We start from the raw sequence: 16,338 nt of genomic DNA, 5'->3' as shown, positions 1-16,338 counted from the left end.
TTCCATCATCAATCTGCAAAATTCTGTCACTGCCTGATAAATGCACAATGCTTCTCTCTCCTGTGATGCTTTTAGGAAATAATGCTTGTCATTTTCTATCTTATTGACAAAATATCTTATTTTTTAGAAAACTCCATATCTAAGGAATACTTTAATGAAGTAAAGATGGGTTAAAACATCAAGCTAATTTTGTAAGGACATGAAACAGAGAAATAATCTCAAAGAAAATGATAAATTCTAATTTTTATTTGAAAGTCTAAAGCACAAATGAGACAACTTTTAGCCGCTTCATTCTTATTTATTTAGGTTTATTTATTCAATGTCAATATAAATGACTGCAGTGAAGCCAGTATTGCAGACCAAATTTGCATTTGGAAGTTCAGTCACCGCAATCCGGATCCCAAAGCCACAGCTTCCTCCTCACGTTAGACTCCCATTCAAAGCTATCACTGTGTTTTCAAAGTGACAACACTGTTCAACATTATTTTCACAGAGCAGGAATCTTTTATGGCATTAAGGGTATGTATGTCACACCATGAAAACTACAATGACATTGCAAACACAGAGAAAGGAATCTAGTAAGGGCATTGGGAAGAAAAAGGGGGTGGGGAATTTAAGAAAATGTTTTTTAAGCTTTTTTTTTGGCAAAAGAAAATGCATAATAAAATAATAACTGAAAGTTCCCTATTAATATCATCCAGCAATTATTAAAAATAGAATAAATTAGCTGATATGATCCAATCACCTGGTAGGGAACAGCATGTGTCTCCTTAGTCCATTGGCAGTGCTAATGGTGCCCCTAAATGATGGATGTTTTTTTTCTATGTTCACGCTGGTTGAACTTAATTTTCCATTCACCTGTTTACCTGGATTAGTTTTCAGCTTAACATTCATTAAGCACCAAGACATAACAAGAGGTGCAGTGATGGTGAGATAAAAGTCTCAAGGCCATTACTCTTCCCATGAGGCACTCAGGGAGGATCTATAAGTGAAAGATAGCTTCACTTACTTGGGTTAAAGTGAAGAAATATGAACCCACTCTAGAACTTTGAAAATCAAAGAGAGAGCTTTAAAAAGCCATGCATTTATGTTTTGCCTAATTTTTCATTTTTTCTCATTAGAAGGCAAGGTCTGATTAAATGCGGGTTATTTCTGATATTTCAGCTTCTAGTTTGTGGAAGGGGATTCCTGTTTAAGGAGGGAATGCTGCCACTCCCTAGTCTCCCCAGCAGCAGCACACTGGACACCTAAGGAGCCAAAAGCCCTACACCAAAATACACCACTTTTAATCACAAATCAAACAATAGTAATTAGGAGCATCAAGTTAATTGTGTCTACTCCCCAGAGAATGTGTCCTCCAAGGCTCCCTGAAATCAGGTCGACAGCTTAGTAGTAATTTTACTCCCAGTTCTCTTATTCTAGCAAAAAAATAAATTAGAAAAAAAAAAAACGAAAACAAAAACCAGAGCCTAAGTTCATCACTCCTACCCTCAGAACTACGGAGTCTACAAGTAAAACCTTAAAAAGAAAAATCAGACTACTTAATTGTTTTGTTAGGCCGTTTATGTAATCAGAGTAACTTTGATCTTTGGCTTCTTAATCTGTTCAAAATTTGTTGTCAAATCTTACGGAAGTCCTTTAAATCCAGAATTATAAATGTTATTTTCCATTAGTCCTTCATTAATGATTAAGACAACTTGGCAGTTTGAATCCAATCAATCAAGAATGTGCAAAATCCATTTCATATATATTGGTATAACTAGATACTGACAATAAGGTTCTTTCTTACCTTCCATTTGTACTAAATATGATAAAGATAGCAAGAATACCTTAGCTATTTTCAAGACACTTTCATCTACATTACTTTGCAATCCCCAAAGAGGTTGTGCTTTATTCTGATCCTTTACAATTACCAGAAAGGAATGCAGAGCTTGATAACTTGCAGAGTAATAGAAAAACCTTGATTTTTCATTGCATTTCCCCTTCTGACTTTCTCTATGATCTGAGGGACAACACTTAAGCTTTCTCTGTCTCACTCTCCTGTCTCAAACAAGCTATAATAAAACTTTTTATTCCAGTCCACTGGGGTATTAGAATGATGAATCTGATAGGATGTCCCTAACACACTTTGATCTCTATAGGGAAAGTTGCTATAAAAATAAAGACACTGTTGTTATTCTTCTAATTGAGTTATTTGCAAATGGATCTTCTTGATGGAGCCCAGCCCTCAGATATAGAAAAGAAAATTCTGCCAGTCCTCCAGGGTGCAATTGCCTTGTGGCAATTATACCCATAACCACATTTCCTTATTACTGTTATAAAAGACTATGGAGTTCAAGAGGAGGCAAAAAGGGAGCTTAAGAGAAAATACGCTGTTTATTTTCAACAGAAGATGCTGAAGTTGCAAATTTGGAACTCAAGGCTATAGGTAAAACTTTGACAGAACATGTGTTCCAAATTAGTGTGGCATTTGTTAGTTGTGTGAGAAAGTCAGAGGTGTCCCTGAGGCTGCAGCTTTTTAGCAAATTTTGGAAATAACTTAGGAAAAAAAGGTAAATTACAGTTAATCTGGTCCTCACTCTATGAATGCTAGAAAACAATGACAAACAGATTCATGGCTACACCATTCTCACCAAGAAAGACAGCATATCTCAAGGTACAAAAGGCACAAAAGAAAATTAAGCTGAGCTTAGGAAGAAAGTGCTATGGACAATCTTACATGAAAAGCCAAAAGGGAATATTGGGGCTATGTTGAACTTTCCTGGAGTCTACAGACAGAACACATATAGACCCCCTATATTAATTACCAGCAGCCACGAGAATTAGTAGGTGGCTCAGGTTTAGGCACTTTAAGAATTCCATATTCCTCACATGGAATTTTTTCAAAGTAAATAATAAAAGCTTTGCTTTATGAAGTATTAGAGACATGGGGTTGCCCTTCCATAACAGACACCACTAGGCCCATCACACTGCACATCTCCAAGGAGCATGATTCACAGTGTGGGCTACGGGGAGAGAGCCTTCTAAAGTCGTTTAGGATGTTTACTATGGCATTCTATATGTCATTTAAAAACCTTATAAATCATCCTAAAATTTAGAATTTAAACCTGGAACAATTATTTGGATAAAGTTTCTTATATTAACAGGTTTTTAAAATTTCAATCTTCAGAAAAGTGTTTGTTGTCAGTGGAGAATGGCATACAATCTAGATTCCAATTCAACACAGATCTCCAAAAAGACCAATTAAAGGAGAAGTAGAACAGCTTGCTGCATCATGACAATAAATGCTACTTGCCTTATTGTCATTTCACAATCAGTGACACATTCAGTCCACAAATTCTAGTGAGCATCAGATTCATTTGAGATGCTTGTTAGAAATTCAGATTCCTCGACCTCACCCGTAACGACTGGGACTTGTACAGCAACGCTGGGGCCAAGAAAGCGCTCTCAACAAGCACCCCAGGTAACTCCCGTACATTGTTCTCAGCCAGTGTACAAGGGACTTGGCTGCTGATGCTTGCTCACAGACACCAAACTGGAAAGCAAAAGGCAGTATGTGACTATAGAGTCCTGAAAACACAAACAAACAAAAATGCAGTCCTTAAGCCAAAACCAATCTCCACTTTTTTCCCTCTCCCTGCCATGTGATGCACCAGCTTTGGCCAAAAATCACATGCGTACAGTGAATCCTAAAAAGCAACTAAATCCAAATCCACGTTGAACCATTCTGAACTCTATCACACTTCACAGAGCTTTAAATAGAATTCTACTCAAAACATCATACCCTGACTGGCCAAGGGATTCTTTGGGTTCTGTTGCTTTATCCAAGTGATCCAAAGTGACCCAGGTTCCACTCTGCATGTTCGCTTCTACAGCTTTCTCCAAGTCGAACACAGAAGGATTAAAAAGAAAACACAAATATTGGCATAGGTGACTTGAGGTTACTTGACCTTTCCGAAGGAAGATTTTTTGGCAATTGTGTTCTGGCAGCTCCCTGGAAGGCAAGGCCAGGACACAAAGAGGAAGACAGGAAGCCGGGAGCTGGCCATGTGTCCTTGGCAGGCAGTAGTGCGGCAGGGTGAACCACCTCGTCCCTGCCAAACCAGAAACAGCGGGGAAAGCCCAGCTAATTGGCAAGTCACAGCCGGCTACAGTGTACATCCTCGGCTTTAAATGCCTGATAAAGTTAAATGGCATGCCAGACCCTAATCTACTTAAACAGGATCCTCCTTCACTTTCAAAAACTTAACTTGCCCATTTGTGTTTCCTTAAGGAAGTGGTAAGGCAGCATCTTAGAATATAAGGGCTGGAAAACTTAAAAACAAAACAGCAAAAAAAGTAAAGATGTGTTGGAGTCTCATTATGCTTATAGCCACTTTACTTTGTGAAAGGGCCATGTATGTTTGTGCTTTTGGTTTTAGCTAATGAGACTTCCACTTGCTCATTTATTTTTATTTAAAAGAAACTCTCAAGTCAACATTGCAGACTGATTATGACTTCAGTTCATTTGGAGGATCCAGGCATTTTTTTTTTTAATTTCACAAAACTCCTAAAGATATCCAGGGAAACTGCAGAGTTGCCCCCAGTTTCCAGTCAGCTATTGTATTTACTTACACGTTAGTTTGCTCAATCATATTTGCTAAGGTATTTCTGCATATACTAGCATAAAATCACCACTTTCTGAGTCTTTTACGACTAAAATGGGGAATCACACAGGGAGAACAGGAGCAGAGGGGATTGTCCAAATAAACTGCTCCTCAGTGCTGCTGCTAACAGAGTGAAAATCCAGGGACCTGGAGCCTGGAGCATAATTTTCCCCCTAGGTCTGAAGGCTTGTTAAGAGCCATTTAAAGGGGTGTGCTCAGTAGTTGGGCATATTTCCTTCTATTTTCTGTGAAACTGTTCATGCCTTCTTCAAAACTCAAACCAAAATTTCAAATCAGCTTCTCCTCCTTAAAATATAATAGTCAGTGGTGAAATTTGATGAAGAAAATGCAAATTTCCTCTCAGAATCGATAGAAGATTACAATAAACATAATCTACTGTTTTCATCAGAAGTTTCTTAAAGTCTACAGAATATTCATCCTTTAAGCAACCCAGGACCCCAGAATCTGTTTCAGTGAAGTTAGACCAAGGAATAAAACACAACGCCAAAACTCACATTCTCTCTGATCACGATCTGAGATAAGAAAATAATAATCCTCATGTCCAACACTAGGTCTCAGGATCAGTAAGTCAAGTGTGTCTTTCAGCTCCAAAATTACTATTTTTTTTTAAGACACAACTTGACTTTCTCAGACTCTACTTGGTTAACTTTTCACACTAAGTATCCCTGGCTTTTGGAAATTCGTCTTCCCCTTTCCTTTGGGGCACCACTCCTTTCTAGGTCCAATCCTCTATTTCTGAGGGCTCCTTTCCTGTCTTGATGGCTATCTCCTTCTCTTCTGTTGGTCTCTTAAATGTTGGTGATCCCAAAGACAACCCATCCCACTTGGCCATCTTCTTGTCTTTGTATATTCCTCCTCGGCAAACTCAGCTAGGTCCATGTTTACAAATACTACCCATTTTTTGAGAACACTGTATCTCTATATCTAGCACTAACGTCTTCTTTAACTGCAAAACTCCTCCTGATGTTACTAGTGCACAACCTTTGTACACTCTTGCCCCCCTCCCCCAACCAATCCACACCTCAATTAATGGCATTCACAGCCATTCGGTTTCCCAAGCTGAAAACGATCATTCCAGAAATCCCATCTCCCTAAAGCCTCACATTCAGTTGTCAGCCCAGACTCTACCTTTCAAGCCCATTTCCCCATCTCCTTCCCAACTGGTGCTAAGTCCCTTATTGAGCTTCACACTTTTACCTCACAATAGCCTCAGCCTCCTCAGGCCATAATGATTCACTCTTCACACTATAACCAGACTCCATCCTCTGCACAGCCATCAGAAATCACAACACTTCACTCCTTAAAATACCTTGGTGGCTTCCAACTGCTAGCTAGAATAATCTACAACCTCCTTAGTACAGCATTCAAGGTGCTCCAAAACCTGGCCCCGGCCTAGCCTCACTCTTACAGAAACCATCACCCTTTACTCTCCCCCTCACACCCACATCCAACTTCTTAATATTCTTCTTAACAGTCCTAGAATATGCCGTGTAACTGCAGGTCTGTGCCTTTGCTCATATGGTTTATATGCCTGGAATATCCCTTATTTGATGCAAGACAAACTCCTAATTCATCTTTAGGAGTTCTTGAATTTCATCTGTTACATCGTTCCTGAACCTTATTGCCCCACCTAATGAGGCTTCCCTCTGGGGACCACGTGGCCTTGCTCACACTTCAGTGCAGGGCCCGACCAGTGCATCATGGTTGGTTGTTTATACATTACTTCTCTCCAAGATTGTGACCTCCTGTATCCCAACTTACCCTGAATAATTTTGGAAATCTATTTAAATGGCATAAAAATGTTATCTTGGATGTACTATCCAGGTAGAAACTGAGACAAAGAGCATTAATTCCCAAAAGTAAGACAAAGCAATCTTAAAAAAAAAAAAAAAAAAAAAAAGTCATAATGAGTTATCAATTTATACAGGTAACTAACATTCAATATTCTGATTGTGACATATACAGATGATATTTATCCATTTGTTTAGTTTTTTGAAAAGGACTGAACACCTACAGTGGTCCATGTCTCATCCTTGGAACTCAGTCTACAACAGTCAATAAAAGATTACCTGTTCCTGTCTTCATGCAGCTCATGGTTTCATTTGTACTATGTTGACTTTCATTCACTTGCTAACAGGTAAAATGTGCTCTCTATACAATCTACAAATAAGAATCTGTAATCATTACGTTTTGAAAATAAATTGACACTTTTCACACATACACAAAGATTTAGTAGTGGGACAAGCTTTTTCATTTAATTTTTGTTTATAGCAACTAAAACATGAGAGACTAAAAGCCACAGACTGCAAAAGTATTATTTAGCTGTAATAAGTAGAATGTGTAAAGGTGGTATGATGACAAAACAGCTACTGCAGCATGAAATAATGAGATTATAAAATAATGAGACCAGAGATTTAAAATTCTCTGACCTCTATTATCTTTCAGAATAGCTGAAAGGGGTCTATTGACTAGTTTGGGAGCTGAAGAGTCAAATACTATTTCAGAATGAAAATTACTTTGTGGTCACACCCCATTATAGAATATTGATGGAGCCAGACTACATGAAAGTCTCAAAAGGAGTACTGAGAGAAAACACCATAAGAATTGGTTTTTTGCTACTAAAATCCATCCTCAAGAAAAAACAAAAGCTAATTTTAAAAAATCATAACCAAGGCAAAGTTTCTAAATGGAATGACATGAAAATATCAGTTGTACATTTTTTGCCTTTTAGAAAAATGACCCATATGTATAGCATTTTATATGGTTTTCTCTAATGTATCTGAGAAATGTGTAAGCAAATCTATGCAAGGAGATATCATGGATTGTGTTGTCATATTTCTTATGAAAAAAATCCCCTTTACAATGTCAATTAATACCAAATTTAGCTTTAAAACTCCATGACCTCTACCATTTTTTAGGTTAGCTGAAAAGGATCTATTGACTAGCTTTGTGAGCTGAACAGTTGAATGCTACTTACATAGAAAATTATTTCTTTCACTCCATAAGAATAATTATCATGGCGATCACACAATTATTATAATTATATCTGTAAGAACTGTTATCGGGAATTTATCTCTGAAACAGTTTCATGCATTGCAGGGGACATTTATCTTTTTTAATGATCATCAACACAAGTATCTTTTTGTAGCTATATAAGTGATTTTTACCTCTTTCTATTAATATCCTCTTGCATGCTTTAGAAGCCAAAGGAGACAGCCCCAACACTTTTTTTTCCTAAAGCAATTGTTTCAGTTAAGCCAGGCCAATGGCATCTTTTGAGACAGAAAGCTACCCTTCCCATTCACAGCAACATAACATTCACAATGTGCTTTCCTAAATGGATGGAAAACCCCTCAAAAAAGCCCCTCAAATCTGTGTTTCATAAACTGTACTCTTAGCAATAAAGTTTATTACAGACCTAAAGTATCTGCATAAACCCGGTTAATTGAAAAGTGGGTGGAGAAGGCTGCCAAATTAAATGTTTACATTAGCACAGCTGTATTGTAAAAACATTCTGCCCCCTGTGCTTTGTAATTATAAGATATTTCTGGACTGTGTATCTCTACAAAGTTTATCTCCACTGCCAAGAGTGTCTTGGCACGGAGCGACTGCAGTTTTTGGCAGCCAGGAGCTCTCCGCGCGGGCAGGATCTAAAATGGCTGCCAAGCGGCCTCCTGAAATGTCGCCGGCGTGGGCCCGCCTCACCAAGGGCAAAGGCCAACCCTGTTACCAAGGCAGGGTCTAAAGTCTGTCTCACAGGAAGCCAAAATGTGTATTTCCCTCATAAATAAGACTTGGTACCACAACTGTTGTGCTGTAGTAGTTAAAGCTGTTTGAAAAACTAACTACAAAGGAATATTGGAATACTACCAATTAGAAAAATGGTGACGAGAGGTCTTTTATGAAATTCTGCTGACCTCAACATTTCAATCACACAAAATGCCCACAATATTTTCTGCTGATTAAAGAAACTCACTTAATTTGTGGGGGGAAAAAAAGGTTGGAAAAAAAACCCCAACAAATTCTGACCATATTAAAACATACTATAGAGAAGCATCAGCAAAGCCAACACTTTCCCATTTGCAATGGCATGATTTGGACATAAACTTATAACCTCTATCAAAGCATATGTGCATGAAAAATAGAAACAAAACTAATTTGTTTTCTTCTCATCCTTTAAAAAGGATACGTTCCTCTTACAGCATTAAACAACATTAACAAAAGAAAACCTTTTCATACCCTTCTATGGCAAAGGCCTCAACATTTGAGAAATTAGCTTTCTCTTCCCACTGCCCATCACCCAAGATGCGGAAAGGAAAGAAAACCTAGGGGAAGAAGATGGCTCCGGCCCCTGCTGTCGTGAAGAAGCAGGAGGCCAAGAAAGTGGTGAATCCCCTGTTTGAGAAAAGGCCGAAGAATTTTGGCATTAGACAGGACATGCAGCCCAAAAGAGACCTCGCCCCTTTTGTGAAATGGCCCCGCTATAGCAGGTTGCAGCGGCACGGAGTCATCCTCTATAAGCGACTAAAAGTGCCTCCTGCGATTAACCAGTTCACCCAGGCCCTGGACCGCCAAACAGCTGCACAGCTGCTTAAGCTGGCCCACAAGTACAGACCAGAGTCAAAGCAAGAGAAGAAGGGGAGTCTGTTGGCCCAGGCGGAGAAGAAAGCGCCGGCAAAGGGGACACCCCCACTAAGAAGAACACCTGTCCTTCAAGCAGGAGTTAACACCATCACCACCGCGGTGGAGAATGAGAAAGCTCAGCTGGTGGTGACTGCACAGGACATGGATCCCATCGAGCTGGTTGTCTTCTTGCCTGCCCTGTGTTATAAAATGGGGGTCCTTTACTGCATTATCAAGGGGAAGACAAGACTGGGACATCTAATCCACAGGAAGACCTGCACCACTGCTGCCTTCACACAGGTTAACTCAGAAGACAAAGGAGCGCTGGTGGAAGCTATCAGAACCAATTACAACGACAGACCCAATGAGATCCATCGTCACTGGGGAGGCAATGTCCTGGGTCCCAAGCCTGTGGCTCCCATTGCCAAGCTCAAAAAGGCAAAAGCTAAAGAACTTGCCACAAAACTGGGTTAAATGTACACTGTTGAGTTTTCTGTACATAAAAATAATACAAATTTTCCTTCAAAAAAATCTGAGGAATTAACTATGTCTGTGGCATAAAACTGAAAAAAATTGAGATCAAATACATAGTCTCTGTAAGTGAGTTCCAAGGGCTGACCAAAGGAACAAAAATTGGAAGCAAGTGAGGGGAGGGGATGGGGAAAAAAGAACGGAGGGAGGAAAGGGAAAGGAGGGAGGAAGGGAAGAAGGGAGGGAGGAAAGGAAGGAAATAAAGGGAGGAAATGAAGGGAAGGAAAGGAGGGAGGGAAGGAAGGAAGGAAATAAAGGGAGGAAATGAAGGGAAGGAAAGGAGGGAGGGAAGGAAGGAAGGGAAGGAGGGAGGGGAGGAAGGGAAGGAAGGAAGGAAAGGGAGGAAGGAAGGAAGGAAAGGGAGGAAATGAAGGGTGGGAAAGGAGGAAATGAAAGGAAGGGAAGGGAAGAGAAGGGAGGAGGAAGGGAGGGAGAGGGAAGGGAGGAAAGGAGGGAGGGAAAGAAGGGAAGGAAGCGAGGGAGGGAGGGAGGGAAAGCAGGGTGGAAGGGAAGGAAAGCAGGGTGGGAGGGAGGGAAAGAAGAAAGGAAGGGGAAAGAAAACACGGGAAGGAGGAAATGGATGGAGACACTGCACGGAACTAAAAATATATACTGATTTGTTCACAGTAGGAATATAAAAAACAGTTGAATAAATTTTTTTAAAATACTTCATAAGTACACCTTCATAAGTACAATATATACACAAAGTATATATTGTCTGTCTTTTTTTTTTTTTCTCTCTATTAAACTTAAATCCCAGCTAACAGGCTATGTTCGCAGCAGCCAAATACTGCATAATAAGGTCAGTGGATTTTTCTTTGAGACTGTTCCACAAGTTTAAGCTCAGGTTGAGAGACACATTAGGCCTGGTGTACTCCCGTAATCATCATTGGCAGTGATTACTGTTCGGTAATCTAAGCTTCAACTGAATCCAACATTCTTGCCTCTGCTGAAAGATAATTCAGAGGTGAAAGATGAATTCCATAATGCTGACACAAACTGGTGGTATTCATCATAGTGCTTATTCACTAAATGCCCATTCTAGCTTGAATTATATGTCCACACACTCAGTACAGCCACACGAATATTATATAATATTACTTAATTTTTAAAGACTCCATTTTAGAAAAAAATCTAATGTCTCTTTAATCGTATATTTTGAACAATGTCTATTCTCCAGTAGTCACCTGAAACACACACACACACACACACATACACACACACACACACACTTACTTTTCCTGGACCTTTTTACAGCAGAATAATTTCTCAGCATTATTAATTATGTTTCTGCATAAAACACATTTAGGGACTTTTATCCTTTGTTTACTTAGTTATCAAAATAATCAGTCACACAGCTCTTTAATAATGGGCCACTCTTAATAGGTGAAACAGAGCAGCTGTGTTCAAAAAATACCTCTAGTTCACTAGTAACTTACTAACTCTCTTTTTTTTTTTTTCTTTTTTTCTTTGAGACAGAGTCTCGCTCTGCCACTCAGGCTGGAGTGCAGTGGTATGAGCTTGGCTCACTTGCAACCTCCACCTCCACCTCCACCTCCACCTCCCAAGGCTCGAACAATCCTCCCACCTCAGCCTCCTGAGTATCTGGGACCACAGATGCGCCTGGCTAATTTTTTCTATTTTTGGTACAGACAGAGTTTCACCATGCTGCTAAGGCTGGTCTCGAACTCCTGAGCTCAAGCAATCTCCCTGTCTTGGTCTTGCAAACTGCTGGGATTACAGGTGTAAGCCACTGTGCCTGGCCCTTACCAACACTCTTAAAACTTCAGCTAATTTCTTTCCTTTCATGAGATTTTATGGTCTGACACTGCAACTTATTACCTTTTCTTCCTTGAGAGTTTCCAAATACTAAAACAACAATCTGCTCAACAAACAGAAGAATTCAATAAATGTTCATTGATCACCTAGTAGTACCTGCAAAGAGACCCTGTGCTATTATACACAGAGTTATTAGATTCAGACAACATGCTTCACCAAAAAAAAAAAAAAAAAACACCTAAGGGATGGTTTCAGATTCTGCCTGTGTCTTAGTTTCAGTCATGTTTGGTATATATTGCCAAGTGGCTATATTTTATATCCCCAACTAGAATACAAGTTTTTGGAGATCATACTCTATGTCTTATTACTGCACAAGACAGTGCAACGCATAAAATATTGTCACCTACAACTGAAAGGATTCCAGTGAGGCTAAATGATGATTAGCTGTGTAAAACCCCACTATTCCATACATTGTATGTGCTTACAATGTTAGCTTATCCTCCTCTTCAGCAGCAAATATCTTCTAGGTGAACAGTAATAAAATAATAGTAAGGCTAACAGTCATGAGTATTTGTTTACATGTCCAATACTGTTCTCAATATTACAGTATCCATAGATTTCATCCTTGCGATAACACTAAGGGGTGCTATTATTATTATTCCCATTTTCAGATGAGAAAACTTGCCTAAGGCTATCCAACTAATAACCGAAAAAGCCAGGAATTAAACCCAAGCCAAACTGACCCCAGAATCCAATCTAAATTACTGTCTTCCCAAATTAGAGGTGTCACCACCAGACAGAAAAAGAAATACAGTCCAGGTAGAGGTTTCACCTCTGTAATTACAGGGCTCCTTAGTCAATTTTTTCTAATTTTTGACACATACCTTCCCAATTTTCCTGGCAAAAACCTCCCTTGAGTGGAGGCCACTGACTGTGGTGAGTTTATGTTGTGGTTTGGTAATGTGTACAAACTGGGAGGAGGATGAGACCAGAAAATCCCTTTTGCCCATAGCATGCCACAAATTGAGGACTGAGTCAGTGCATGCTGCTGACAGGCAAAGAGCCAGCTCGGCCTGAGCAGCAACATGCAGGGACTGCATGTGACACCAGACACCCTTTTCAAAGCCACTACCTTCCTCCTTCCCCACAAACCTCTTCATCTCCCACCAAAGTCCTGAAGCTTCACCACAGGATCAAGTAATCCCCCTCTAAGCCACATCTCGTAAATGACAGTCTAATTTCTCCCACGTGTCATTTTTCACATGAATGTTACTATGGTCTTGGCTGTACTTAACTAGAGTTCAGGGTCTGATGGTTTATCTACAGAGACAACGTGACCACAGAGAAGAGCCCGTTTCCATTGCCACCTGAAAGACAGATCCACCAACACAATGTTTACCACTTTCTCACACAGGGCTAAATGAGACTCAAGGAAAGAGCCCACGGTCAAACGTTTCCTGGGTTGAATTGAGGTGGTGGGTTCCCATACAGAGCACAGCACCATCAGATTCACAAAGCCAAATGCCTCAGCATGATGATATGAAAAGATGACAAGCTGCACACAATGTTCAAAATCTAAATTTGAAGGTCACTTCCCACTCCCTAAATAGTTTTATCCCCCAAAAGTCACTTTAGAATCATCTTTCCACTTTTATTCCATATTTGTAATCTGATTTTAATGATCCCGGGGTAGGCCATTTTTTTAAACTCCAGACAGGTTCTGATTCATCTATACAACAAAGCAATATGCAGTGTTAATAAAAGACTAAAAGAGCAAACCAGTATGTGTTCAATGTGATGGCAGTTTAGATTTTTTATTTCAATTGGCAATCATTCTGACATCAAGGTTAAATTGTCCTAAAAAAGAAAAAAAAATCACGCCTCATTCCAAATTTGGTAATTCAAGAAAAATTGAATTATTCTCATGTCTACCTGTGGCAAAACAAGAAATGACTTTACATCTCAGAAATGTTAGTATAAACGATTAAATTCATAAAAACAGACATGGCTTAAGTTTTTATTTTACTACTTTGAAGTTGTAATATATTCATTTTCCTGGTATTTTTACTTAAAATATCTTTTTCTTTTTCTTAAGGACTCTTCACAAGTACTTTTGATAGAGTGGTATAAAATTATCCTATTCCAATGACCATAATATGAAAATCATTTTGCCAGAAAACATCCTAGAAGTTTCCCTCATTTTAGGTACTTGGGATTATTGTCATAAACTGAGGACCATTCAACAATGTTTTGAAGATATATACTATTCTATTCAGAGGACAAGGCATATATTCAGAAAAATGCAAAAATATTCATCTTTTCTCAAACAACTCCAGTATTAAATTCATCTAGACCCACTGATTCACTCAATCTATTTTTTAAGTTTAGTTTACAATATGATATTATTTTTGCCCTCATCCCTTCTTTGCAACACCCCACCCATAAGGGAAAAGAAACAGAGATGAATGAATAACAAAATCGTACACAAATAAAAATGAAATATTTTCTGATAACTAGCATGTCAGAGTAGACAAGTTATTTTTTTCCACTATCACTTTCTTACATGATCTGCAGCAAAATTATGTTGCCTCTGTTTTATGAATCATCAATACATCATAGCCTAGCCTTTTTCATATATAATAGGAAAAATACTGCAGATTATAACTACCGTTTTTAACATGGAGATATTTTAAATTCAGTTTTATGACATGCTTATGTTCTTTTCATCACTGAATAATTGCTCATTTCCAATACTAAACTGGTATTTCTTTAAACAAAGTCCATGTTACTGCACTAATGGTAACTTTAGGATTTGGAAGGAAAAGGATCACAACTGATAAGCAAATGCAATGACGAGCACTGACAAAGACTCAACATTTATTAGAAGGCAATTGCTAGAGAATGTGGCTTTAATTGTGCATACATATTTTTATTCATTAAGATGAATAACCAATAAAATCCCACACTATGGTGTCCCAGCCTCATAACACATTAATAAAGTTTGTTAAAGGTTTTGGCAGGGGGCCAGCACAGTCCATTAACTCTTTGCAAGTTGTAAAAAGAAGTAAAGTCATTTCAGTGTGTTTTGTGGTTATGAATGAAACAGCAGGCAGCCTGTATGGAAACGTCACTTTGGATATGGTATTGGTAATGGACGCTTTGCTGCGCAATCAGAACAGTGTGGGGAGAAGTTAATGCATCCTACCACAACCCCAGCCCAGCGCACTGAAAAGCTAATTTACTTCAAAGTGGAGGGAAGAGAGCAGAGGACTACAAGTTTGGAAGATCTATTTATTTTGCTAATAGGCTGTCACATTGCCTCTGGGTAAACTTGCCCACTGTGAAACCCAAAATTACAGAATACATTTTAAGTGACTAGAACTGCTTTTCCTGATTACTTTTTTTTCCTAATAAAACCTGGTTGCTTGGGCATTCACTTGGTGAGTGCTGGATCATAAATTACAAAAATGCTTTTCATTTAATACAAGAAGCAAAATTCTATCCTTTGTACTTTTTTGTTTTACATACTTGAATTAAGTCATATAAATAACTACAACAATTGGTAGCTACGTATTTGTCTCTGACTTTGCCTAACAATTTGAATTGAAGTGCTACACATCTCCCCAAAGCTTTACAATGCCATCTGTTCTCATTTTTCATGACACTACAAACATTTTCCTTTGGAAAAAGGATTCTGTATTTTGCTTCCTTTTTAGAATGAAAACTGGAAAACTTGAATGAAACTAAATATATAGAGAAGCATCCAAGTTGTACGTGTAAAGTAGTAAATGCAGAGGGTATTTAAAACATTTTTGTGGTTAAGATCTCTACCCTTTTCATCTGTTCCACTCTAGAGATAAAAGTTCTCTTTTACTTCAAGATTTTTGCAAGAAATAATTCAAAACTTTAAAAATAACAAAAAATGAACTTAAAAAGTGATTCAAATCCTTGAGTTTGAGAACACCAAAAAAACAGAATTGCTTTACAAATTGTTTTTGGCACTTCATTTATACACTAAATACACTAAAATGCAAGTAAGTATACATACACACATGTGCACATTCACACACACACTCACACACACACACACACACCACACACCCCTCCGTTAATCCCTAACCAAATATAAATAGCATCATTAGTCAATTACTTCTGATTGTTAAAACCACAAATTGGTTATAATGATCTGTCACTTTACATGGCCAAATAATAGAATTTCAAGCAGAAGAGATGATTACTGTAAGTACAATAGAAAACATCATTCACTATTTTAATTTTTTTTGAATTTTTACTGGAAAAAAAAAACAAAGAAAATTCTTAACTTTCAAATGTAAACGTTCATCACAGTCCTAAAAGAACTTCCCATTTCAAATTTCATTTGTGTCAGTGTTAATACGTATCAAAATAGTTGCATCTCTTGTACACTGTGGATTTTCTGGGAAGTTACTCACCTTTGATTAGATGAAAGTAAAGTCTAATGAATAGGTTGAAACCATATTGAATTTCTGCTTCTCTGTATATATGATCATTTTTGTCTCTGTTTGGACTGAAAGCCAGAACTCAATAATCATTCCCTAAAAATTTAAAGTATTAATTACACACATGTATTTGTACAATGTTAAGTATCACTGCAACCTGGAAAAACTCGGGGTAAAATTAAAATTTTTCATTTAAAAACAAGACTGCTCTTAGCTTAATCCTCTATAACATTATATTCAAAAATATTTTTTCTGTGTGA

General features: G+C 38.2%; 1 protein-coding gene across 48 annotated transcripts in view; it reads right to left on the bottom strand.

Moving 5' to 3' along the window:
* The window catches only part of NFIB (nuclear factor I B), a 452,087-nt gene that overhangs the window by 111,617 nt on the left and 324,132 nt on the right, over positions 1–16,338 (bottom strand). The window contains exon 1 of one of the 48 annotated variants that reach the window (XM_074017469.1): positions 3,785–3,903. The exons of the other annotated variants lie outside the window; for them this stretch is intronic. The gene's annotated coding sequence lies outside the window, so the exon portion shown is untranslated. Of the gene's footprint in view, positions 1–3,784; positions 3,904–16,338 lie in introns of those variants that run through there. 48 annotated transcript variants of the gene reach the window in all.

This window comes from Macaca fascicularis, chromosome 15, assembly GCF_037993035.2.
Source record: "Macaca fascicularis isolate 582-1 chromosome 15, T2T-MFA8v1.1".
In the NCBI taxonomy this organism is placed as follows: domain Eukaryota; kingdom Metazoa; phylum Chordata; class Mammalia; order Primates; family Cercopithecidae; genus Macaca; species Macaca fascicularis.
The sequence above is the reverse complement of the archived record's forward strand: the minus strand, read 5'-3'. Positions and strand labels throughout refer to the sequence as shown.